Genomic DNA, 24,896 nt, shown 5'->3' with positions numbered 1-24,896 from the left:
AGAGAATCAGTATACCGATTTGGGACATACTGATGCCTTCTGCAAACTAGTGCATGTACAATGAAAGGAATATACGGTATAATGTATTTTCAGTAAACACATTTTCAGTTTATTACTGCATTGTTGATCATAAATTAATATTTTATTGAATTTTCTCATTTGTTTGCTCTTTCCTATCATTGTTATTGTATTCAGTATACAGATTAACACTCTGTATTTCAGTATTTTAGTACAGTAACTATGCCTCCCATTTTGACAAGAAAAGAACACTAAAGCCCATCTACGATGTAGTATTGTAAAGCAGGAATAGGAGTCTGCATATGTCAATGGCAAATATAGCTATCCCATTTACCTAAATATTTACATACTACAACAAAAAATGGTTTAAAAACATTACACTTAGATAAGAATATGTAAATAGACTTGATCTTTCTTACATATCTATTGGGGAAACATATAGTTTAAATACATTACTAGTTTAATCAACTAAATGATTTTACATAGTAAGCAACATATATAATAGCAACATAAGCAGGTCATGAGTAGGAGCATTGTGTTAATATGTTTCTTATTTTCAGAATTCAGAATTTGTTTTCAGTGAATGCAGACCAAGTGTTACTGAATACCATAAATGCATGAGATTTTTCAAATAAGAAAGTGATAGCATCACCATCGTTCAATGTGTCTATCCAGATATCCTTTCCAATAGCTTTGGCTTCTTGGTTGTGGTCTGCATATACTGTATGTATGTATATATATATATATATATATATATATATATATATATATATATATATAGCTTAGCTTTGACATACAGAATGATATTGCGTATTGTACCTTACCCAGTGATCGAATCTGAAAGCTATACAGAAACCCCATATTGTATATTATAGAGGGTAAGAACATAGCCTAGATTAAAATCTTCCTGAGGATATGATACACACCTTCAATTCTAAGTCAGAAATTCGCAATGCATTGAGGAATGGTTCTTTAAGTCGTAACTGACTATATTAGGTAACATGGTAAATGCACCAAATATGAGCAAAGAGTATTCACCAACTCCTTACTGCCAGATTCATCTGTCATCAGTAGCTGAGGTTCAGAAATATACATATTTCATCATTGCATAGCAAAATGCCCTAATAACAATAGACACACATGGTGGGGAGATTTGTACTGAGATGCCAGCACTTTCAAACGTCAGCAGTTTGTGAAAGACTGCTTCAATGCAATGCATATTTTTTTAAATTAGAGAAGGTCACTTGAATGTGAGGCACTGATGGACTTGGATTAAAGATCAGCATACAGATCACCACTTTACATTTGTCCAGTAAGTCAATTAGCTTGCAATGGTACCAAAACCAACTTGCATTGTATTTAGGGCTCAGTGAGTAGAGAAATTATATATGCTGCAGTAATGGTATAATTCTTTGAAAATGTGGGCCTGATTGTTGCAGAGAACTACAGTAGGGAAGGGTGAATAGGATACATTACTGTAATATTTTTCAAAATATAAATTACATGTTTTCAGCACAGATGCTAAAGGTTTTAGCTTACAGGCTTTATCTGTCTGACAATGGGGCCTTCTGAGCTGCTAGGTACCTGTCATTCCTGGATGTAGGGTATAGGATGTAGGGTAAAAACACATTCTTCTATGATAATAGATACTTTCAATTTATGTTGGTGAATTTCTTAACACTGAACATACTTTCAAATTACATCTCAATGGGATTCCAGTTCTTGAAGGCTGTAGGTAAAGCCAATAAGTATAGGTTCTCAGAAGAATTTTTACCAAAGTCTAAAATAAATCACCTATGAGTTGTACTAATGTAGATTTAATTTGGATTTACTCTTTTATGACTGGTGCTCTTTTGTATCAGATAAAAATTATTGTTGCATTTTTTGACTATGTTGGTAGGTTCACAATGGCATTTGAGAATATTTTAGAATGTTATCTGGTTTTCATCAGATAACATTCTAAAATATTCTCAAATGCCATTGTGAACCTACCAACATAGTGCTTTCGCGTTACCTTTTTCACATTCTGATGGTACATTTACAACTACTGCTGAAAAAAATAATTATGATGATGCACAACCATCATTGTCAGCATCATCATAATAAACTGCTGATTGTGATTTCAATTTATATGATTATGACTACAGGCATACCCCACTTTTAAGTACACAATGGGGTTTATTTACTAAAGCTGGAAAGTGCAAAATCAGGCTAACTTGTGCATTGAAACCAATCAGGTCCAGGTTTTATTACCAAAGCTTAATTGAACAAGCTGGGGTTAGAAGCTCATTGGTTTCTATGCAGAAATTAGCTTGATTTTGCACTTTCTAGCTTCAGTAAATAAACCCCATTGTGTACTTAAAGTGGTGTATGCCTGTATTATAAATACTTTAAGTTAAAAGGAAGATTGTCTTCCTTAATTGTATTGGGAATTTAAAATGGCAACAAACCAAAGTGCATAAGCTACCAGCTTTGTTTAAAGCACTTTCTTGGCCTGATCCAATTATTTTCCACTACTATCCTTACATTACTTGGGCTCTGGCTGATATGCAAGAAGAATGGTGTGCAATAGGACCACTGAAAACAGGGATACTGTACAAATATGTGTATACAATATGCAATAAAAAAAGGGATATTGTATACAGTAAGGGACAGGGATAAGGACCATAAATTATCACTGGTGGGGGTGGTGGATGATGTGACAATTCTCCTTGTACTATCTTACCTTTTAATGTTCTGGTACTTATTTATAATGTCCCATTACCACCAGTGTAGCTGTTTAAAAAAGATGTCAAAGCCCAACCAAATTTTCTTTGCTTAGGTTTCTTGGTTGTCCCCCTATATGTTTTTTCTATATGAAATGAACATATTTGGCAATATCGCATACAAAAAGCTCTATACAGACAAAGTTGATGAACATAAAAAAATAAAAATTTCCACAATAGTGGATAACTTACCCAGGGTTATCCATCAGGTTTAAATATTTGAGAAAATAAAATAATGGATCTAATTGGGCATTATGGTCTTCACTTTTGAGGATACATTTTTTCCAATTCTAGTAAATAGGCCACCAAAAAAACACTCACAACACACACACAATATGTTTAAATTCTTTCCAGCTTACATCTGTATATGAACTCTTCAGAGTCTGAAATACCTACTTTGAGGTATTTTATTATGTGTGATGAGCTGTTTCTGAAAACGCTGTATAGAATTTTCTGACAATTGCTAAATGGGGAAACATTCTAAAGATGGAAGAACCTTTGACAGAATATTTAAAAGGTATCTTCTAATATCTTCTTAGAAAGTTTGATGTTTTATTGTGCAGCGAATTTATTCATGCTATGAGAAAAATAATGTTACTGATTGCTTAATGTTAAATAAGTGATGCTAAGAAACATTAACTTTAAAGAAACCTATAAATCATACGACCCTGCAAGGTAGCTCTGTGAGTTATAATAAATCATCCTTGCGGTTTCAGCTCCTCTGTGTATGTCTTTATTAGCTTCAATGAAGTGGCCAAAGCACAGTACTAAACCCATTGAAATGTTCTGGCTGGTTAAACCTCTTATTTTGCTTTTTCTAGAGGGTTCTGCCTCACTTATTGAATCAATGTCAGGTTCTTTATAGCAGAGAGGGGGTTAACACAAAGCTTTGACTGCCAACCTGATCTCTGGCTTTCTGCTTCCTCAGCACGGGCCCGAAATCCATAGCTTCCCTTTTTTACAGGACAAATCCTAAGTTAAATAAGTAGATATATATATTTTATTATACATTTAGCTGTATTTTGCTAGAAACTATTTTAAATAGCTATATTTCTATATTTTTCATATATATATATATATATATATATATATATATATATATATATATATATATATATATATATATATATCATTTCCCAGATTTGCATGCTAGTAAGGTGACCATAATTTTCCTGATGGAAAATTATTTTTATTAGCCTAAAAAAAAAATTGAAAAAAAAGTCAGCAATTATTTAAATGCATTTGTGAGATGTGCATTATTTCCTGTGTGGGTTCTTGCTGATTTATTTCTTCTAAGTTTGGCAAAGTATACCACAGGTTTTTTTTATACCTGGTAACCTATTTTTATTTCCTGACTTGATACTAACATCCCAGTTTTGCTTAAGTATGCACTTCTAGTTTTTTTAAATGTTTTAATTTTTTAATTCTAAAGTTCTCATATATGTTAGGATTGCATACAAATTGTTTACAAAACAAAAAAAAAATTGCTTGCCAAACTCCACGGAATCTTTGCTACTTTTACCAAACATTTTGGTTGCTGCTGAATTTCTAGATTTTTCTTTCATCTCATTATAGTGTCTTTTTTTAGGCCTTTTTTCCCCTCTTCTATGAATTGTATCCTACTGTGTCGGTGGAACACAAAGGATGATCACATGCACCCATATTAAATGGAGCTTATCTCACTCTGATTCTTAAGCTATGGGAACATATACAGAGAGTTGGAAGAATGTTCACACTTTGACTTATCAATTTATCAGTACGGTGTAGGCCCCTTCCAAAACCTTTTCACTGTTCCGCTTGCTTCCAATAGCCAAAGAAAAAGGCCTGCCATCTGTACCTTTTATCAACAAGCTCCAAATAGTTTTCTCCATCTAGCAATGTGAAATGATATTGGTTATAACATTTACCATTTTATTTTTTATTACAATCACCACCATCGTCTTTATCGCCTCTCTTATTCAGATCATTTGGTTCGCCAAGCTTTTTTTAACAAAGGAGCAATTGCTACACATTTTCAATAAATCTGACTATGTCTACTGCAAAACCTTTATATCAAAAGTACAATACATTTTATACTTATATATCAATTATACACAAACATATATCTTTACTAGACATGTGCATTCGTTTTCGTCCGAATGCATTTTTGTCCGAATTTCAGGTATTTTCGTTTTCGTTTTGACAAATGATAACGAAAGTGCAGATTCCGAAAAACGAAAGATCCGACATAAATAAATGCTTTTTTTCGTTTTCGTTGTTACAACAGTTCGATATAGAATAGGAGATTCGAAGTGACCGTTCGATATAGAATAGGAGATTCGACGTGACTCCATATGTCTATTGAACCTGTGGTCGAATGTGCCTAAGTTTCGTTTACCTCTATTAGTCCTATTATATAGAAAAGCTTCGACAGAGAGTAAATATTCGACATAGAGAGAACAGAATCGACAGAGAGACACGATACTGGAATTGGGTGGGGGAAGTAAATTAAAAAAAAATAATGATAATATTCGACGGGATCGTTGCACGTTTATAATAATATTCGACGGGATCGTTGCACGTTTATAATAATATTCGACGGGATCGTTGCACGTTTATAATAATATTCAACGGGATCGTTGCACGTTTATAATAATATTCGACGGGATCGTCGCAACTATACGACACTGCAATCGTACATTTCGGCAATCGAATGCTCCGCCTATAGGCTATATAGTTTAGCAGCTCCATCGAATCTTCTTTATCCATTCGACAGATACCATAAGCCTTCCAAGACAGATTCGACCGTAATTCATGTGGATTTTCGGACGAATGCAATTTTTGCACGAAAAACGAAATAGATAAAAACGAATTTCGGGAGTAACTAAATAAATAAAATTTACGGACGAAAACGAAAAAACGAAACGAAATATTCTAGTCTGCACATGTCTAATCTTTACTACACCTACTGTTTAAGACTTTTTTTATTTATTTCCTTTTTTCAGCTCAGTGATTTTAAAATAGTTTGTAAGTGAAGATAGCATATTATGCTATTTTTGATAGATTATTTTAGTGTTTTCATTAGAAACAACAGATGTCTATTCATTTTAGAAATGTTAAATCTATGTTGTTTACTTAAACAGAATTGTGAAATGACATATGGGGAATTTAAAAGTGGCTGAAATCTCAAGAATAAGCAAGCATATTTGAAAACAGTGACAGAACATATTTTATCATTTGTTTTAATGGCGATATGTCACAAATGGAGGAAAAAACCTCAGTTACACAAAATGGGAAGTACTTACAGTTTGCTATTTTGCCAGGCTCCCTGCAGAGTACGGGGACGCTACAGAAATGAGGTGCAAGAATGAGATGCTTTATTTCTGCATTCTCTTTCTGAAGATTGGCCGGTGAATGCGGACATGGTTTGTCATTCTTCATCTTCAAGCTTAATGCTTGAAATAAGCCCTTTTTAGCCACCTAACAAAAAGTTAGAAAGAGATTTTCCGTGCATGGATAGATTACAGATCTGTCTGTATTTCTTTCTTTTATCTATCTATCTATCTATCTATCTATCTATCTATCTATCTATCTATCTATCTATTTATCTATCTCTACCTATCGCCCTATTTATCGATCTATCTATCTTTTAATTAGCCTTTAGTTGACTTTTTTCTTTGCTTTGGTTGTTTTTATACAGAGTAATACAAGCCTTGATTAGTCTATATGTATGCAAACAAAAACGAAAAAAAAATTTCATGGTTCATTCTTACAAATGAACCACAGGCAAATTAAATAGATAGATATAGATGTCAAAAATAATCCAAATTAATTATTATTATTAATATTACCATCAATATTTGAAAGTGTATTATTGGCATGCATGTGAATGCTATTTGGTATTATATAAAGTTTTAAATGCACCTATAATTTATACACAATGTACATATGTGTTGAATAATCATATTTTGCTGGTTGCTTTCTGCTTTGAAATGAAGCATATATTGTTTTATATTTTTGTAGACTTTTAGCTTTCAAAACATGGTACATTTACACTTGCATTTGTATACCCCATATTTGTGACATGTTGAAAACATGTTTTGTCCCTGGATAAAACATTGTGTGTGTGCATCTCTCTCTCTCTCTCTCTCTCTCTCTCTCTCTCTATATATATATATATATATATATATATATATATATATATAGAGAGAGAGAGAGAGATTTATCTATTTATCTATCTATATCTATATCTATATCTATATACACACACACCCTATTTCTTGGAACAGGTAGATGCAACATGTTGCTTGATAACAATAAATGAGCATCGCAGTATGTTTATTGCACATGATAAATTCCCAAGCCACACAACACACTTATATGATGTATGGTAAAAATACATAGGTGGAATAAAAAAGGGGTTAAAATTTGACAAGGACATCTCCAACACAGTTAATCCATACAAAGCTCTAGGATTTCTCTGCAGTCATCTTTGTGGTATTCATTAGCATTTTTTCCTTCTTTTGTGAAATCTTTTCTTCTTTCGCTTTACCCTTGCGCTCTAGCAGAAATTAGCATATTATACCAGGAGTAGGAGATGTAAGAAGCCGACCCCCTGCTGTTCAGTGGATTGTGCAATCTGCAGGCGGCATCAATTTTTCAGCAGTTTGCTCATTGCTCATTACAGTCTGAGCACCAAGTGGCTATCAAACCGGCACTATTCCCCCCGGTTCTACAGCCGAGCATATGGACTGTCTATAGCTATATCAATACTGTTTCTGCATTAATATGATTACCTATACTTGTCCCTCAATTAATTATACTGCCTATGTGTAGCTTGGAGTTCAAAAGTCCAACAAATGGTTTTCAGTCACATACAGCTATTACATTGCCTGGAGCTTCATTCTGGATAATTGACAGCAATTTTCTAGCCCTACTGTTGGCACATAATATTATAGCCAATCATCCACAGCTACAGAGGGAAGTTAGGGAAAGCATTTTTTTTTTTCGTAAACAGCCATATGCATGATCTGTTTTCTCTTTTTTTATATGTTTATTTTTACTGTCAACCTGCATCCTTCTGCTTAAAGATAACAGTTGCCATTGTCTCTGGTAAAGCTGCAGCACGGTTGTCATGGAAATGAAAATTAAGGTACAAACAGCTTGCTTCAGTAAAGGAGTGCTAACGCTTAAGTGCTATTTCTTAAGTGCAACCAATCAAAATTCACTGTGTTAAAATCAGACCACTACGTGATGGATGATTTTAATTGGTTGCTATGGGTTACTGCACATTGGAAATGCCACTCATCATAGAATAAAGCTGTGGTACATTCCTCAAGCTCAGCTGAAATATTAATACATGAGGCCTAATATTGGCATGACATTTATAATGAACGGTGGGATTTAAATGGTGTAAGTTGCCTTAGTCATTTACTATATGTTTTATTACTTGACTTTACTCTATACCCTAAAATTCCTATCACACATTAAAGGAATTCTAATATCTAATAAAAAAAGTCGACCTGTGCTATAGTATGTCTTCTTCTGTTATGTTGGTATTGTGAACAAAACCTATATCTTCCTACATAACAGCAATTAGAGTGATCAATTGAGTCAAAAGTACCTTTAAACATTTAGATGGAATTGTTGCATGAAAAGACTAGATTAGCACAGTTTAGAAAAAAGTAATGTCTTTAATAAAAAAATATGATAGAATTGCAAATTAAATAAAATTTGCTAATTGTTTATTTTAATGGCAAGCCATGAAACATTATATAAGCTCTTTAACTCTAGTCTTTGGAGCGCACAACATGAGAGATACATGCAATACCTCTTTGACTTTGTTTTGAATTTCTTACTTTACAGTAATGTATATTTTATTGCCATGTTGAAATCTGAAATTATGTGTGGTATGAAAACGAATAGAAACACAAATCAGAAATTACAAATGGAAAGACAAATACATGATATTGCGAAATAGCAAACCTATAGCAAATGGAATCTGCATAGTTGTCAGCAACCACAGGCAAGAGAATGTACATCCAACAAAGTTACAGTAGAGGGCAATCTTGCAAAAGTTGAGCATTTCTCCATAATATATGCTTTCCATGACACCGCTTGTTAGGAGAGGTATGATAACATTTTAATTATTTATTTACTTGTCTTGCAGCAATGCTGATCCAAGGTTAAAAGGCGATGCGTTTTCGATCCACTGGAAGCATATGAGTTATAGAGTTTAAATTCTTTGCATGATGACTAAGGATAACAGCTGGCAAGTCAAGGTGGTTTGTTTGTAAGAATCTTCCAAACCACCTTAATTGAGAGACTCTTACATGAATTTAAATCTTTCCTCTTTTTCCACCAAGGATTTACCGGGCAGATCTATCAGGATTTGCTGCCCTTGATTGATAAAAAGTGACACAGTGTTGATTAACAATCTTATCATTCCTATTGATGTAAATCATAATTAAGTTACAACATGCTTACCAAGTACACAACCTTACGGATTAATGTTTTAACTCCCCCCTTGGAGTAGCCGGATTACTTCTCGACTAATGTTTTGTCATACAAATTCATTTGTTGTCCTTGTTTTGCTCAGCTTTGTCCACCCTTTTCTTTCCTTGTGCTATGTATTTGACTTATTCTTTAAATGCCCAGAGCCTCATCACTAGTTAGTGCATTGTTCATATGGCAGTCCTGCAATAACTGACAGGTCCTTACAATCTTGACATGCACAGTTCATGCTTTACACTGAGCTCCTTACAATTGATAGACAGTTATGGGTTCAACACTGCAATGCTTAGGAAATGTTCTCCAATAACACAAAAAGGTTTATGAAAGATATACTTCCTTTGTTAGTTATAAAAAAAATTCAAAACATGTTCTCCTTTTTGGTAGCCTACATAGGGCATTATAGAGGGGAGATGTTTACTTTTGTTACATTCTTCTGCTAATAATTATCTTTGTTTGGATTTATCAATTTTGCTTTTATTGTTAGTCGTCTATTGGTTTAAAGAGAGCTCCACGGTCTATTAAAAATGGACCCATACGGAAAGACAGCACACTCCTCCTGAGTTAAATAACTTATGAAGTAAGCGGTCCTTTCACATATAAAACAATGTTATTCCTATTGAAGAAGCATGATAGACTTCCCATGAGAGTTCATAAAAATGAATAAGTTGGAAGATTTGGGTTCTGAGGTTCAACATTCAAGAAACATTTCTCATTATCATTAGCGGTAAACTTAGAGTCTTTTTCTACTGCATTCTGAAAAATGCTTTTTACAATAGCTGCTATGCATGCCTATATTCCTAGTTTCAGCCAAGTTTAAGTGACCTATTAAAATCAATTCAACATTTTGGGAAATATAGTTGTATCAAGCAGAATGTCCACAATTTCATTGTAAATAAAAATAGATTTGTGTACTATAGACGGGTTAGATGGCCCTTTCAGGTTGCTATACAGCTATATCAGATAAGGTGTACTTTTATTACAAAGAGTTCTAGCCAAAACCTTTTTTTAGGTTTGAATAAAGATGACCAGATTTTTTTTAAATGAAAACCAAGAACCTTTTGATATAATAGTGATATATATATATATATATATATATATATATATATATATATATATATATATATATATATATATATATATATATATATATACACATATACATATATATATATATATATATATATATATATATATATATATATATATATATATATATATATATATAGGAACATTTGAAAATCAATATGCCTGAAGATTGGGGTGGGATAAAAGGCAAGGTAAGTGGTGAGGATAATAGTGGCATATATAGCGTGCTGCTCTGAATTATATTTAATGGTTGTGGCATGCTCCAAAATATTGCCAATGGTTGTGGCACACTACATCGAATTGAAGAATTTTGTCTCAATGCAAAATATGGGGCTAACAGTGGTGAAAATTATAGTGGTGAATTATATTCGTTGGCCAATGGGAAGTCAGGGGAGGGATTGGCATAGAGGGGTGGTGGACACTAAATGGTTGGTAATGTTGCCTAGTTTCTGTTAATATGTACATACACCTCAATCATTGTAGTAGTATAGACATATCTAGATCTGAGAGATCTTACACAAAAGAGGTAGTTCCATCCGCAATACACATTTATTGAAAGAGTTACATAATATATACAAATTATACACCAGACAGTATTTACAACACAATGTACAGTGTAGGTCCCCTGGCTTACATGATAATTACAAATTACCCACAGCAAACATATTTACAATACAATATAAGATGCAAGTATAGTGTTAGATTACCTGTTAACTTCAGATCGGCCCATGATGACTGCTGTCTTTTCCCACACCGAAGAGGGACTTAGCTTGTTCACAAAGCGTTATATCCACCCCTTCTTTCTGTACTGTGGCTAATATAATTCTCCATAATTGAACTGTACCTAGTAAATGTATATTGGGCACAGCCTGATTGGATGAGTCAAAGAAGGCTGTTGTTTACTACCCAGGTGAGATGTGATCAGGGAAAATAAAAGGCCAACCTTTAAAATTGAACTAATTACCGTAACACCAACACAACACTCAATACTTTAAATATATTTCCTTCTAACTGAAATATATTTCTAATTGCAATATTATTTAGAGCTGTTAATGGGGATTTCAAATAAACCCATTATGTAACAGTCGGTCCCTTGTGGTCAGTGAAAATTAAGGCCACACATAAAATAATGGTTTATGGGTAATTTCCTTTAATATTTGGAACTTTTGGCATTTCCTTCTGAAATAAAAACTCTTTGAAAAAAAAACTTTTAAACTCTCCATATCTACAATCCACATTTTTAGATCTCAGTAGTAGTCATCACTTGTTCTGGATGTAATAAGACCATAATAAAAATAATAAGAGACATAACACAAAAAAAAGAAGAAAAAAAAAAGATCTTCGCTCTCAACAGTCTAATAATAATAGTATGAAAGTCCATAATGCCAATCTGGTCATGTTGCCCTTTCTTCTGTGACAACCTTCCATGGTGATTCCAATTGGATACAGCATACAGTAACAGCCTTTGGACCAGCTTTCCTGGCTTACTGAGATTAGACTTTATTAATGTGGACAAAGGTAGGGAAAGAAAAACACAAGTACTTATAAGACATATGGATTCAAATGAATGCTTATCTTTTAATTCTGAGTAAGGACCTTTGATTAGAATTGCCATAGCTATACTGTGACATAATAATGAGACCTTTCCCCAGTGAAACGTGTAACAATTTGAATGGTTATGCTCTTCAGCCAGGTTGTCTGATTTTCATCACCCATCTTTCTTCCTCCATTGTCATATGCCTGCAAGTAACTCTGCCTCACCTTCTGCTGAATACCACAGTGTGGGTGTATGACCCTTCAAGTGTCCAGGGGGATCTTATTGCCATCACAACTCACCACTAACTCCTTTTACTGAAACTGTGTTCAGTTATACCAACCCTGATGGGCTAAAGCCTTGGTTCCTGCCAAACATTTATGCATATAGCTCTGTCCTTGGCTTCCTTGTGTAGATAATGTAGGAGTCCTGCCTTTAGCAGGCTACAGAAGAGGTCATAACCTAACCATAACTTAAGAGGTCTCAGTGCAGATTAGGCAGTGTCAACTAAGTGGACAAAAATAACTTGATTTTAGAATACGGATAGGTGTGATGTCCCCAGTTACTTGTGGCTTCAGGAACAACCAAACTAAATGACTCTTAAGTACAATTGTACTATACTCCCTGCTATTTGACAATCACTATGAGTCTTACAAGTCCCAGTATATCTATATGATTTTCAATCAATGCTCTTTGAACTTAGTTATGGCACAAAAAATAAAACTGACCAAAAAAAAAAAAAATTGACCAATGACCACATATGATGACTGCCACATATTAGGATGTAGAGAGGTTTGCCTGTCACATATACAGAGAAAATAGTCACATGACTGTTGCTAAACCCTGATGTTACTGTTGCTATTGTTATAGTTGGTAATAGCTACAATGACATACATTTATATAAAACAATTATCCAATGTCGAAAGAGAAAAAAAAAACACAGACCTGTTGGAACTTGGTCCAATCCCCAAAATGCTATAGGGAAGCTTTAATATTCTATATCAACATTTTTAACTGTTTTAAATGTTCTCCATATAATGTTCCCCATACTTCCCTCTTTTTTTTATTTCACCATTATGAAACCAAATTCAAGAATCCCCAAAAAATAAAGGTGATATCGGAATCAAAGAAAATAGTTAATATTAAAAGAGAAATAAAAAATAAATTTTAAACAAAAAAAAAGGTACATATTTAATGCTGACTCAATTTGAGATTTGTGATACCCATTTATCTTTAATTTGTTAAAGAGCATTGAATCTGTATTTTGTTAAACAAAAAAAAAATTGAAACTGCCTTCAAACATTGCAGCTGTTGCCTGACTGCAATTTATTCCATTCAAGGCTTCTCCTTAAAACAAACATGAAAACTATGCTTTAAGGTCCTCTGTGTTTCAAAGTAATTTGCCCAGTCTGGGTCCGATCTGGATTATCTGTCCATGTTTGTGTATTTACCCTAAAATACAGAACTCAAAAATCCATTAATAACACCTGACTCTACCTCTCTGAGAGGTTTCCAATGACTACACTAGTTTTGGATGCTTGGAACCACCTTCCAGCAAAGATAATGAGTCCATCAACAGTAAGTACAGTCAAAAATGCACAGACACACCCACATTTCTGTACTCTGACAGACAAAAACAAGTTATAGGAAAACTTGGTGGGTTTTAAAGTACTTAAAGCCTAAGAAGACAACATGTAGTCATATAATCATCACACATATTAACAAGACATGAGTAAATTTGGAAGGAAAAACAAAACACAACACATACTGCACCCATAAGATGCCACAAAGTGCAAAGTAATGTATTATTATGTACTCTCCGAGTGTCAGAGTTAAGGAAACTTCACTCTAAGCCACAGTAAAGGAAAAAGAAACAAAACAAAATCCCTACAGTTTCTCAGAGTTATAGGGATTGAGATCTTATATCTGGGCACGGGTTATTTATTCGAGAATAAATTAAACTTGTATAAAAAAAAAGTATAAAAGTATAAATGTAAACTGGTACCAGTACTGAGCTCATTACCAACAGAAACAAAAACAAACAGAAAGCACAAGCGTTATTGCTATCACATTTCTTATTGATGGCCATCCCACAACGGTGTGTACACACCCCTAAGAAAAATAAATAAATCTTTTTTTACACATAGACAGTTTGTACACATCCATTACATCACCCAGGCATACACCTTAATTGAGATTGATTCCCATACATTCTGGATAGAAGAGCTTATGTAATTTCACATGAATTACTATGTGTTTCTGCAAACGGGGAAAAAAAAACCAACAACCAAGAACAAAAAAATAAAATAAAAAGTAAGCTTCTGTACTAAGTAATACCTTTAAATATTTATGGCAGTCTTCTGATCCTTTGGGGAAGATAAACACCTGTATTAGCCACTAGGCGTCCGCTCTATAGCCAAAAGACGGCTGCAGAGCAGATGCCAATTATCGGGAGGCCGTCCCTGGACGTCCTCCTGTTTACTTCCGCAATGCGCGCTCCCGCGAGTGCGCATCGGGGAAGTTCTGTGATGGCCGTGTCCTCCGGACACAGCCAGTCACAGATCACTGTAAACGGCCAATCACAGCGGCCGTTTACAGCGAGATTGGCGTGCCCAATGAGAGATGATCTCATATGTAAACATATGAGATCATCTCTCAGCGCCGCTCTCCCCCTCACACAGACAGCGTGTGAGGAGGGAGAGATGAATGGCTGCAGCGGTTGTAAGTAATGTCCTCAGTGTGCCATCTGTCCCCAGTGTGTCATCTGTCCCCAGTGTGTCATCTGTCCCCAGTGTGTCATCTGTCCCCAGTGTGCCATCTGTCCCCTGTGTGTCATCTGTCCCCAGTGTGTCATCTGCCCCCAGTGTGTCATCTGTCCTCAGTGTGCCATCTGTCCCCTGTGTGTCATCTGTCCCCAGTGTGTCATCTGTCCCCAGTGTGCCATCTGTCCTCTGTGTGCCAGTGCCATCTGTCCCCAGTGTGCCAGTGCCATTTGTTCCCAGTGTGCCATCTGTCCCCAGTGTGCCAGTGCCATCTGTCCCCAGTGTGCCACCTGTCACATGCCATCTGTTATCAGTGTCACCAATGCCATGTTTTAGTGCCATCTGTCAGTGCCACGTATTAGTGCCACGTGTCATCAGTGCCACGTATTAGTGCCATGTTTCATCAGTGCCACGTATTAGTGCCATCTGTCAGTGCCACGTATTAGTGCCACCTGTCATCAGTGCCATGTATTAGTGCCATCTGTCAGTGCCACGTATTAGTGCCATGTGTCATCAGTGCCACATATTAGTGTCATCTGTCATCAGTGTCACGTGTCATCAGTGCCACATTTTAGTGGTATCTGTCATCAGTGCCACATCAGTGCCACGTGTCATCAGTGCCCCATCAGTGCCACGTGTCATCAGTGCCACGTATCAGTGCCATCTGTCATCAGTGCCATGTCAGTGTCACTGTTCTGGTGCTCCAGGGCCTTCAAAAGTATAATAGGTAGTCAACAAGTTAGATGTGTAATTTATGCACCTAGAACATGTGATGGCGCTTCCTGCATGTTGGGCCTCTCTATGTGGCCAGGCTGTGGAAAAGTACCACACATGTGGTATCATAATACTCAGGAGGAGTAGCAGAATTTATTTTGGGGCATTATTTGTGGTATACACATGCCATGTGAGAGAAATAACCTATTACAATGACAATTTTGTGAAAAAAAAAATCTTCATTTTGCAAAGAATTGTGGAAAAAAAATGACAACACGAAAAAGCTCACCATGCCTCTTACTAAATACCTTGGAATGCCTACTTTCAAAAAAGGGGTCATTTGGGGGGTATTTGTACTTTCCTGGCTTGTTCGGGTCACAAGAAATGAGATCGGCCACCAGTACATCAGATGTGATGAATTTTGTATGATTTGCACCACAGCTTATGGACTCTCTTTCACAAAGACCAAATAATATCCACTAATTTGGGTTATTTTTTACCAAAGATATGTAGCAGTATAAATTGTGGCCAAAATTCATGAAAAAATAAATAATAATTTGCAAAATTTTATCACAGAAACAAAGAAAAATTCGTTTTTTTTCAAAATTTTCGGTCTTTTTTCATTTATAGTGCAAAAAATAAAAAACCCAGAGGTGATCGAATACCACCAAAAGAAATCTCTATTTGTGGGAAAAAAAGGACAAAAAATTAATTTGGGTACAGTGTTACAGGACTGAGTAATTGTCATTCAAAGTGTGAGAGCACCAAAGGCTGAAAGTTGGTCTGGTCATGAGGGGTGTTTAAGTGCCCAGTTGTCAAGTGGTTAATAATAATCAGGCTTGAATACCTAGCCTAATATACGTTACCTTTGTTAGGTGTGTGTATTTATATATATATACATCTATATACATACACCTGCTTAATATGTAAATACTTTTTCATGAGCTCACGGCACCTGGAAAATATAACTTATAGACAGAAGTTATTACCCTTGTCCCTTTCTTTGACACACAAAGAAAGCAAACACTATCACATTGTCACATTTACATATTTACATTGGTATATGTTCACTAACATTCACACTTGGATCTGGTGAAAATAAATTAATAAGATCATAGACATCTGAATGACACATTAGATCTGGTATTTCTTTGACTGTTTCTACATTGCTTATATTTAAGTTTTGTTCCCAGTAAAGTGAAATCCTAGCAGATAACATAGATAGGTTGGGCCTCCCTTCTGTATTCACTATTTGAATGGAACAGACGGTTTTCTGTGGGACCTTAACAATTTCATCAAAAGATTGTTTTATATCTTTCAGTTCTTTCCTACATTGTACACCATCTGCATGGCATGCTTCATATTTTACCTTAAGAACATGTTGTGATGTTTCCATTATTTTATTGGTATTTTTCCAATTATGAATATGCAACTTCAGTAGTTCAATCTCACTTTCAAGAGAGGTAATTAAATGAAAGCAGAGTTCCACCCTAAAAAAATGTTTTCCATTAACAGACTCCTTTTAACCTATAAAGAAACTTTTGGAGAAAAATGTTTTTTCTATACTTAGCAGAAATACCCTTTTGCTATGAAGTCCTCCTAATGTGCCACTTCCTGGTCCGTGGAGCTCCTCGTCACTTCCGCCCTCACCTATGCTCCTGGGAAATTATGTATCAGCATTTCCCAGCAGTCTGTGGGCAGTACTGTGATAAAAAATTGCGTTATTTCCTGGCAGAAAATGATGTGATTTAAGGTGGATCACAGCATCATTTTTAAAAAGGGAAGAAAGGCTTTTGTTGCCCTAACAATGGGGCGGGACCTTCCTCCAACTTTAGAAATAATCAATGCTATGGCCGCCGCTGAATCGCGCATGTGCGAGATAACCAGCATGCACCTCTCCAATGTTTCTCCAGGAACAGATATGGATTAAGCTTCACATGCCTACAATCATGATGCCAATGGCCACAACAGGAGGGAGAAACTTGTAAGTATTACATTTATATTTTAGAAACATCCACAATTAACCTTGTATACTCGTTTTTTTATTTAATAATTAATAATGCTCAGATCAATTAAAAAAAAAAAAAAAAATTCGGCCGGAACTCTGCTTTAAGTTCTTTCAGAACTGATCTCCTGTGCTGTAATCTGAGATCGCTTTCCATGGAATTTACATCCAAAGGGACTAGTAACTACAGGGCCATGCCTATAGATCTTATCTTTGGAGAAATTGTAATTGTAATGGTGCCTCTTTCTGTTTGAAAAGGTGGCCAATTCTCCTGTAGTGTGACTTGCTAAACAGGTATTGTTGTTTCACTGAATTAGACCTTCTGACTACATGAAAATACTTGTGCATACAGTCCATGATGCATTGATATTAATCTTTAAGAGGATTTATAAAAAATCCACATTTAATTTGACATTTTGGATGGGCATTAGATATTAGGAGAGTTTTGTACTCTGGGTCCTCTCTGTGTCCATTTCCCCATTTGCACATACATAGTAAGCTGACCATAGCTTGTTTGCATAAAGAAGTGGATTCTAATTATTTTCCTGTTTTGTTCTATACGCTGCTATTAAGCCTAGGTCAAAGGGATATAACACGCACCCCAGCGTATAACACGCCCCCCAAGTTTAGGAGGGAATTTTAAGGAAAAAAACTTTTAGGAGGGAAGTTTAACCTCCCTGGCGGTACGATTATTTCGGATTTTAGGTGCTAAAAGCGGTACCATTATTTTGCATGAAAATTTGGCGTTTTATATTGTAGTCCTGTAATTCTTAGGAATAATTCTCTTAAATCTGTCCAAACCAGAGTCTAGCAGACATCCCGGGTATGATAAAATTTGAAAAATGAAATCATAAATTATAATATCATAAATAACTATAAATAATTGTACCAAATAATAATATAACAATAATAAAAATTCTTCAATAATGTAAGCAAATCAAAAACACTGAAATTTTCTCAGTTGGAGAATTGTCACTGTCATTACTTTTCAGTATTTGATGACGGATCTCCCCACAAATCGCTATCGCTCAATTCTGCGAGTGATTCCAATTTATTATCGCTGTTTTCTAGCTGGTCTAAAACCATTTTTGATGTAAAGTGACAGTTTGGTTGCTATGGACAATCTCCAGTTTCCAGGTAGAAAGAACAGTTTTTATTATATAAAACTGCATGCAGGACACTGGGCAGACCACTAGGGACAAAGGGGAGGTGAAATATTTACATACAGCAATGTAACCTGTAAGATTACATTATACTGTATGTATACTGTGTGTTTCACTTTTTGAATTTGGCGCCGATCTCCGTCCCCGTGCGTCGCAACGCTCGCAGGCAACGGAGATCGGGTCCATGATAGATCGAGCGAGACACGGCTCGCTCGTACAGCAGGGAGACAACGCTGGATCCGAGGGAGAAGGTAAGTAAACATCCTCCTGGATCCAGCGATGCAGTCCCGAGTCTGGCTCTGGGATACCGCTTTTGGTATAAAAATTCCACCCCGAGCCAGACTCGGGAATACCGTCAGGGGGGGTTAAGGAAAAAAGTCTTACATTTAAATGCCCATCGATGCGGCCTTATCAGTGTCCATCTGCAGCCTTGTCCATCATTGCACCCTTATCAGTGTCATTTGCAGCCTTATCATGCAGCCTTCTCCATCATTTGCAGCTTTGTCAGTGTCATATGCAGCTTTGTCATGCAGCCTTGTCCATCATTTGCACCCTTGTCGGTGTCATATGCAGCTTTGTCAGTGTCATATGCAGCTTTGTCATGCAGCTTTGTCATGCAGCCTTGTCCATCATTTGCTCCCTTGCCAGTGTCATATGCAGCTTTATCAGTGTCATATGCAGCTTTGTCATGCAGCTTTGTCATGCAGGCTTGTCCATCATTTGCAGCCTTGTCAGTGTCATATGCAGCTTTGTCATGCAGCCTTGTCCATCGTTGCACCCTTGTCAGTGTCATTTGCAACCTTGACCATCGTTTGCAGACTTGTCAGTTTTTTTTGCAGCTTTTTCTTTTAAAAATGGCGCTGCCGAGATACAGAGCCAGATGTCCTGTGTATCTCAGCGGCACTCGGTAGTTCTAGGCGGCTTACGGCTACCTTCAGCCGTTCACGCCAGCTTTCAGGCGCCTTCGGTTGAAGGCAGCCGAAAGCTGCCGAGAATGGCCGAACGTGGCTGAAAGCCGCCCAGAGGCTCACAACAGCGGGGGATTGGTGTATAACACGCACCCGCGATTTCCCCCTGATTTTAAGGGGAAAAAATGCATGTTATACGCCGATAAATACGGTAATATTTTTAGCAGTTCATCTACAGTTTCATTGTAATTGGCTCTTCCTTCTTTAACATGGTCTGGTAGTTAACTGTTAATAGTAAAACTTTAACCTGATCTCTGGAGTTGGCAATTGCAACTCCCAGCAATTTACATCATTGCAAGACATTATCTGCATGAAACGTTATGTGCACTCCTGGCAATATTGCCAATATTGTTAGCTACAAGTAGCACATTTTCTAAAGACTGTCTGTCCGCCCTATCCCTCTTTTGTGCTGTGCTCTCAATTCCTGTTGATATGCATACATGCACTTCATCCGCTGCAGGAAACACCTTTCAACATTTTTTAAATACTAAATAGACTGAATTTTCATGCATTGAAACGTTGGGCAACAGCTCTTTTCATCTCCTTCTAATGCTTCTGGACTCTTCATGTACAATTTCTATAATATATTTAGCTTTTGACATAAGTTATGTGTTCCTCTGTATACTAACAGTAGGCTTCCTATTGATTACACACTGTAGAGCACTTTCACAGCTATTTCTTATAGCCCATTTCTATATTAAGCACATAGAGCACCCAATGTTCATTTTTAGCATTCAAATGAAAAACCCTTTCACAGTGTGCCTTTTGTAGATATTGCAACCCCTTGAGATATTGCTGAAAGAGACCAGCAAATTTTTTTTGTCCAAAGTAGTGGTTGCCATTTGTTGCCTAGTTCCTGTGAATATGTGCATACACCTCAATCATTGTAGTAGTATGGACATATACATACCTAGAATTGAGAGATCTAAAGCCGTGTACACACAATCAGATTTTCTGACGGGCTGTTGGCGGACAATTCAACCGTCTGTATGCTCCATCGGACAATTGTTGTCGGATTTCCCATGGACAAATGTTGGCTAGCAGGTTTTAAAATTTTCCACAGACAAATGTCTGTTCTCGGATTCTCGGGAAGCAAGGACAAGCCAGAAGTGGGCAGTCATGTAAACTGGTGTTTGTAATGAAGAATTAACATTTGTGACGTGGCAAATTATGAAATCTCGAAATGCAGTGCTCTTCTTCTTTAATGGGATAATAATGAAGCTTCTTTGCTGGTGATACAGATGGAGTTATTGCAAACACATTTTCAAATTTTTTATTTTTTTCTTGTGATGTCAAGAATAATATTATTATGCTTTTTTATTTGGGCAAGTTACCACAACACCATTATCCCATAGTTTTTAAGATCAAAGATACAACTATGTTGGTGTCCCTTGTCAATTTTACATTGTATTTTTTTAAATGTAACTGCCTACTCCCAAACTGTCATTTGAAGTAAAACACATAGCCAAGGATTATTCTACACAATTTTTTTTTATTGTGCATTAAAAAAAGAAAACAAATAAAATTAGACATGCTATCTGCCAATAGAACTTAACCAAAAAGTGCATTCTATGCATCCAAAAATATAGAAAATATACCAAATCAAATCATTATTCAACCAAAAAAAGAATTTTAAAGCAATACCTCCAAGGCCGATAATAAATAACATGTGCTCCGTTTCTGCAACATGTCTGGTTGAGAAACTGCTGTTCAGAAACTAATTGAAAAGTGCGAACTGAAAATCGCGAAATGAAAAGCATGAATCAACACTCAACAAACTTCTACTAACATGAAATTAGCAGAAGGAGCCCAAAGAGTGGTGCTAAAGAGCTGAAAAACCACGTAGTACGTCTAGTACACCCCTACATTCATGATTGTTGGCCAACAATTGTGTGCCGTTTGTATGCAAGACAAGTTTGGGTCAACGCCCTTCTGACAAAAGTCAACTGTTTGGTTGGGCAACAATCCGATCGTGTGTAGGAGGCTTTACACAAAAGAGGTAGTTCCATCCACAATACACATTTATTGATAGGGTTACATAATATATACAAATTATACACCAGACAGCAAGCCAGTCCCCTTGCTTACATGCTATTTACAAATTACCCACAGCAACCATATTTACAATACAATATAAGATGTAAGTATAGCTTTAGATTACCTGTTAACTTCAGGTCGGCCCATGGTGACTGTTGTCTGTTCCCACACCAAAAAGGGACTTAGCTTGGTCACAAAGCATTATATCCCCCCTCCGTTCTGTACTCTGGCTAATATAATACTCCCTAATGGTCACTGTACCTAGTAAATGTATATTGGGCACATCCTGATTGGATGAGTCAAAGAAGGCTGTTGTTTAGGTGAGATGTGACCAGGGAAAACAAAAGGCCAACCGTTGAAGTTGAACTAATTACTGTAACACCAACACAATACTCAATACTTTAAAAATATTTCCTTCTAACTGAAATATATTTTTAATTGCAATATTATTTAGAGCTGTTAATGGAGAATTTACATAAACCTGTCATGTAACAGTAAGGTGGATGAGTCTGCCAGTGGCATTAATGATAGTCTGAAGAGGAGATAGCTTGCGGAGAGGTAGACCAATGAGGAGGGAGTTCCAATAGTCAAGGCGAGAGATAACAAGGTAGTGAATACGTTGATTAGTGGTTTCAACAATTAGAAAGGGGCAATTGTGCATGGTAGCCAATCAACTTCTAACTTCAGCTTGTTCAATTAAGCTTTGACAAAAAACCTGCTACCTGATTGGTTTCCATGCAGAGCTGCACTAGATTTTGTACTCTTCAGTTTTAGTAAATCAATCCCAATGCCTCCTCTGTAATGACAGTGATCATCAGTGGAAGATGACAGTAAACAGCAAGACAACGTAAGATAAAGATGCATGTTACCGAAGACCTTCATACCTACATAATATGCATAAATGGTCACTTATTTTCTAGGACCCCATCACCCTTCCCTGCTGGGATAAAGTCTGGTCCTCTACTTCTAAAGTTTCGAGATGTGTGGTGCAGAAAGACACTGCTTTCAAAATCTTACTGTTCTGGTACAGAACACCTGAAGTACTACACCAGGATTCTTCACTCTCCCCTTATGTTGGCATTTGGTAAAGCAGCCAGCTCCACTTATCATATTTTTTGGTAATGTGAGCTCATTAAGCTGTTTTGGACCATAGCAATGTTATGCTCCAACGACTGCTTGCTTTACCCCTTCCGTTGGACCTAATACATTATCCCTTAGGCCTCCCCGCACAAACTAGTCTTGTACATTTTGTTTTGTGAATGGAGCACATGACGGCTCTGGTTAATGATGCAATGTCTCAGTTCAATAAGGCCGCGTACACACGCGGGGACTGTCTGCCGAAACCAAGTTCGTCAAACAGTCCGCTCAAACTTTTGAATGAACGAACACGCCCACACACGGCACTTTTTGAGCGGACAAATACGGCAAACTTTATTCGTCGTACTAAGTCCGTGCAACTTTTGAAATGAACGGACTCGCCCACACACGAGGCAACAGTCCGCTCATTTCGAGCGCGTGTGCAGGTAGGCGGGGCCCACGACGGAGACGTCGCGGGCTCCGCCGCCTGGAATGTACTTAAAGGGGAACCCCAACGCCGAAAAAAATCGGCGTGGGGGTCCCCCCAAAGTCCACAACAGACCCTTGTCCGAGCACGCTACCCGGCCGGCCAGGAAAGGGGGCGAGCGAGCGCGCCCCCCCCCCGAGCCGCACCAGGCCGCGTGCCCTCAACATGGGGGGTGCCTTGGGGAAGGGGGGGCCGCGCGGCCCCCCCACCCCAAAGCACCTTGTCCCCATGTTGATGAGGACAAGGGCCTCTTCCTGACAACCCTGGCCGTTGGTTGTCGGGGTCTGCGGGCGGGGGGCTTATCGGAATCCGGGAGCCCCCTTTAATAAGGGGGCCCCCGGATACCGGCCCCCCACCCTATGTGAATGAGTATGGGGTACAATGTACCCCTACCCATTCACCTGTAAAATAAAAGTACCCAAAAAAAAACACAACACACAAGATAAAATATTTTATTGCACAGCTCCGGGGGACTTCCGTCTTCGGGGGTCTTCTCGCCGGACTCCTCCGCTATCTTCTTGTAGCTCTTTTGCTAGCGGAGGAGTCCGGCTTTCTTCCTCCCCGCCGCCGGCCTCTTCTCCCGACTTCGGGTGTCTTGTCCCCCTCTTCGGTTCTTCTGCCGGGCCACCGCGCCTTCTTATAGCTCTTTTACAGGCGGTGGCCCGGTCTTCTGTCGCCGCTGTCGCCTTCCGGTCGCCTTCCGTTCTTCTTCTTGTTGTTCTTCTTCTTCTCCAGGAGATGTTGACACGTCGCTCTCTCCGGCCGGAATGCCAGAGCCGCGCTGTGCGGCCACTTATATAGTGACAATGGGGCGGTGTCACATGGTATATGTCACATGGGTTGGTCACATGGGTTGATGTCACATGGGGACTATGACATCGTAAGGGGGCGGGGTCACCATGTGACCAACCCATGTGACATATACCATGTGACACCGCCCCATTGTCACTATATAAGTGGCCGCACAGCGCGGCTCTGGCATTCCGGCCGGAGAGAGCGACGTGCAAACATCTCCTGGAGAAGAAGAAGAAGAACAAGAAGAAGAACGGAAGGCGACCGGAAGGCGACCGGAAGGCGACAGCGGCGACAGAAGACCGGGCCACCGCCTGTAAAAGAGCTATAAGAAGGCGCGGTGGCCCGGCAGAAGAACCGAAGAGGGGGACAAGACCCCCGAAGTCGGGAGAAGAGGCCGGCGGCGGGGAGGAAGAAAGCCGGACTCCTCCGCTAGCAAAAGAGCTACAAGAAGATAGCGGAGGAGTCCGGTGAGAAGACCCCCGAAGACGGAAGTCCCCCGGAGCTGTGCAATAAAATATTTTATCTCGTGTGTTGTGTTTTTTTTGGGGTACTTTTATTTTACAGGTGAATGGGTAGGGGTACATTGTACCCCATACTCATTCACATAGGGTGGGGGGCCGGTATCCGGGGGCCCCCTTATTAAAGGGGGCTCCTGGATTCCGATAAGCCCCCTGCCCGCAGACCCCGACAACCAACGGCCAGGGTTGTCGGGAAGAGGCCCTTGTCCTCATCAACATGGGGACAAGGTGCTTTGGGGTGGGGGGGCCGCGCGGCCCCCCCTTCCCCAAGGCACCCCCCATGTTGAGGGCACGCGGCCTGGTACGGCTCGGGAGGGGGGGCGCGCTCGCTCGCCCCCCTTTCCTGGCCGGCCGGGTAGCGTGCTCGGACAAGGGTCTGTTGTGGACTTTGGGGGGGACCCCCACGCCGATTTTTTTCGGCGTTGGGGTTCCCCTTTAAGTCCATACCAGGCGGCGGGGCCCGCGACGTCTCCTT

At 38.1% G+C, this 24,896-nt stretch overlaps 1 long non-coding RNA gene across 2 annotated transcripts in view; it reads left to right on the top strand.

Moving 5' to 3' along the window:
- Window positions 1-24,896, top strand: part of LOC143996490 (uncharacterized) — a 140,578-nt gene that overhangs the window by 5,813 nt on the left and 109,869 nt on the right. The window contains exon 2 of one of the 2 annotated variants that reach the window (XR_013277560.1): window positions 8,932-9,737. The exons of the other annotated variant lie outside the window; for it this stretch is intronic. This is a non-coding gene — a long non-coding RNA (uncharacterized LOC143996490). Of the gene's footprint in view, window positions 1-8,931; window positions 9,738-24,896 lie in introns of those variants that run through there. 2 annotated transcript variants of the gene reach the window in all.

This window comes from Lithobates pipiens, unplaced genomic scaffold (genome assembly GCF_037356315.1).
Source record: "Lithobates pipiens isolate NorthernLeopardFrog02 unplaced genomic scaffold, aLitPip1_a1.2 Scaffold_19, whole genome shotgun sequence".
In the NCBI taxonomy this organism is placed as follows: domain Eukaryota; kingdom Metazoa; phylum Chordata; class Amphibia; order Anura; family Ranidae; genus Lithobates; species Lithobates pipiens.
Note: the sequence above shows the minus strand (reverse complement) of the source record. Positions and strands in the feature narration are given on the sequence as shown.